Genomic DNA, 3,382 nt, shown 5'->3' with positions numbered 1-3,382 from the left:
GGGGGGGATTTTTTTGGAAAGGGGAACGTGTGCTCACCCCCCTCCCGACACCCCCATCTCAACCCTCTCGGCTCGGTGTCTCCGCAAAGGGATCACATCTTTGCGATGCTTTAAAAATAAGTTCTTTTGGAAGAATCCCGATTTGTTTTTTTTCCTGCACGTCAAGTCCGTTCCGTTTGAATCGAGCGAGTCCCCCCCCAAACAAAAAAGAAAAATCAAAGCATATTTACGGGGAAAAAAAAATTCCAAAGCGTCCGAGAAAGCTGTCGGCAAGATCCACCGGGGGTGCAATAAAATAGTTTCTTCTCCTTAATTTGCCTGCTCCAGTCGTCAACTTGCACCTCCTCCCCGATCCGGCTTCGCTCCTTCTTCTTGAAGTCTCCCAGGTAAGAAGTTCAAAAAGAAATAAATAAAAGAATACTGCAGCTCTGCCTTTCCTACCTTGGCAGCTCCGAGGCTGAGAGATCTAATGAATTGCTCCGAAAAAGCTTTGACAGGCTGCACCGATCCCAGTGAGCTGGAGTTGACTTTCTCCTGGTCACAAATTAAGACTGATGCCTCGAGAATAGGTTCGGGGAAGCTGAAGATAAGCAAAAAAAATATTTGCTCCTTAGGTCCATAACCGAGACCGGTCGCAAAGAATTTCTTTCCAAGTGCTTATTTCTCCGCAAAGTTTATCCGAGACACATTTGGTAAAGGTTTAGCACCTCTGTCTCGTTTGAAAAAGAAACTACAAAAGCTCCTTGTAAAAGAGGGTGTTAAACTGAAGAATGTATGTGATGGTGATTTATGGCCCTACAAAGTTTTTTGTTTACTTGAAGGAGACCCTAATTACAAGGGCTTCCAAAAAAAAAAAAAAAAAAAAAAAAAAAAAAAAAAAAAAGAAAAAAAAAAAAAAGAGAGATTTCTCAAGCTCTGTGTATGTCCAGAATGGTTTTTCCCTCCTCAGGTCTGGGTGTAGTAGCCAGATGTGACTAACAAACATCTGGTTAGTTGTGCTGCTTTTTTTCCTTTTAACCGGACAGTGTATTTAACCCAAATGAGTAAGATTGAGACTCTCCCAAATTCCACATCACAGAGGAGGCTGTTGAGGGAGTCCCAGCCTGAAAATATCAGGCTTGGAAAAAGGTTCCGTGTTTGTTTTGGATGGGGGGAGGATGTCCTGGAAAATGGGTCATTTCGCTCAAATACCGTTTCAGGGCTGGAAAAAGAGGGCGAGGTTTGGCGTGGGAATATCGGATCCGTTCTATTTTTTTTATGGAATAATAATTTCTGCCTCTGAAAAATACAATAAATCCCCCTACAACCTCCCCCGTCAAGGCCTGATATGTATTTTAAAAGCAAGACAGAAAAATCTTTTGTATGGAGTTAAAAAAAACCCTCTGAGAAATCCAATTAAACCAGGCAAGTTTTTTCTAAGTATATATCTATTTGTGCTCTCTGTTCTCCTCTGGCTCTTTTCCCTTTCGAGTGAGATAATAACTCAGTCCCGAGGACAAGTTGCCAGTTCTAAAAATGTCCTCATACATTGTGAAACTGGGAAAGTTTGGACTCAGTGTCTAATATTTCCCGAGGCGAAATAGTTATATTGGCAGCAGGAGCTTGGAAACACGAGGGTCTGTTTGGGTTTTCTTTCCTTTTGATTTTTGATATTTTTCTCTTCTGAAAATTGCTTTGCATCACATTTCCTTTGCTTCAGAATTATCTTTACTCGCCTGCAGCTAAACTTGAAATTTTTTTAATTTTTTTTTTTTTTTTTTACCAAGCGCTTGATCTGTTGGCGAATGAAATCCGAGAAGAAACCGCAGGCCCTAAGTGGCCGTAATTTAATTGATTTTATCATAAATCATCAACTTCATGAAGAACCAAAGTTTTCATTGAAGTAAATTGATATTAATGGACACTTTCTGATCTTTAACCGTATAGATCTAGATGGTGGTGCCTCTCCTGCTTCTGCTCTTTTGGGACAGCAGATTTTAAGGGGGGAATGTGTGTGGTTTTCCACTCTTCTAGTCTGCGTTTCTCTCACCCTCCCTAAAAAAACTGCTTTTATTTCCAGCCTGGGGAATGTGATCCCTGAGGTGGAGGTGGAGAGATGATAGTTCAGCTCCTGAGGAGATTTTTACCGGGGGATGAGCAGCAAATAAATGGATTTCCTCGGGTTATTCACCTGGGTGGGTTCTCCCTTTTGCCCAAGGGTTGGGTGGGAATAGGGATGGGATATTTTGAGTCAAACCCACTCATGTCGCTGCTCCAGCACAACCTCCTTCGCACCGTGATAAATATAAAAATAAGATTTAACCCCTATCGCTTCCACCTCCGTGTCCTCTGCTGCCTTTAACATCGCCGTTCCCAAATCTCTGCCGCCTAATTAAAAATTAACTAAGAGCTCGGGATGGATGGGAACTCTTTTGATATGGTGATGAGAATGGCAGAGCGAATACTCTTACAGTAAAAGAGGATTTTAGGCAAGAGCAGCGACTCGCGTGGGTTTTTGGGGGGTGTTTCCCCCAGGGAAGAGATGCAGAACTCAGTGATATCCGCACAGGTCTCTACAGGAGATAAATATTCAATCTCAACATCCCAAAGCAGAGAAATAGAATTCTTTAACACTTCTTTCTCCCTTTCCCGAGACCTTCTCCTCCGAAAATGTTAGTCTGTATGAATGATCAGAAAGAAATAGGTAAAATGGAACTCATTTCTTCTCCCAGGTCCTTTCTCCCCCATGCTCAGCTCTTTCTCCAGCGCCAACAGAGTCCAGGAGTCAGGCGAGTATCACTGAAAATATTAAAAAATTCCTTTTTTTTCTCACAGAAACTGCCACGGGGGTGGAGTGGGTGCCTAGTCCTCCGGGAAGTAAAGGAATTGCAGTGGGTGAAAAGCTTTGAATCCTCATTTTCTCCCTCTCTATCTATCTCTCTTTTGAATTGGTTTATTTTCCTTTGGATGGAGAAGGTAAAATGGGAAGAAACAGAGAGTTTGGATGCGGTGGCAGCTCCGAGGGGCTCGGAGAGCATCCCTGGGGCCTCTGGGTGCTGTTCTGCTGCCCAGGAGACAGAGAATTCCCTCTTCCTTTTTTTTTTTCTTGCCCCCAAACCAGTTTTTCCCCTTCGTTTTCCGTCGTCTTTGCCTTTTGCTTGGACGCTGAGGCTTTGGGAGCGGTGGCTGCTGTGTTATCTTTCCTCGTTGATATTCTCTTCTTTAGCCTTCAGGTTCAAAGATGAAAAGAGAAAACTAAAAGAAAACTAATAAAAGGAAAGGGAAAAAAAAAAAGGCAGCGCAGAAAGCCTCAAAGGCCAAGGCAGCCCCAAGCTGCAGTAGGAGAGAGGAAGGGATATCCTTGCCAGGCTGTCCGGGAAATTTGGGGAATTTGCTGATGGGG

This window comes from Acanthisitta chloris, unplaced genomic scaffold, assembly GCF_000695815.1.
Source record: "Acanthisitta chloris isolate BGI_N310 unplaced genomic scaffold, ASM69581v1 scaffold6050, whole genome shotgun sequence".
Classification (NCBI taxonomy): Eukaryota; Metazoa; Chordata; class Aves; order Passeriformes; family Acanthisittidae; genus Acanthisitta; species Acanthisitta chloris.
This window is presented reverse-complemented; position numbering follows the sequence as displayed.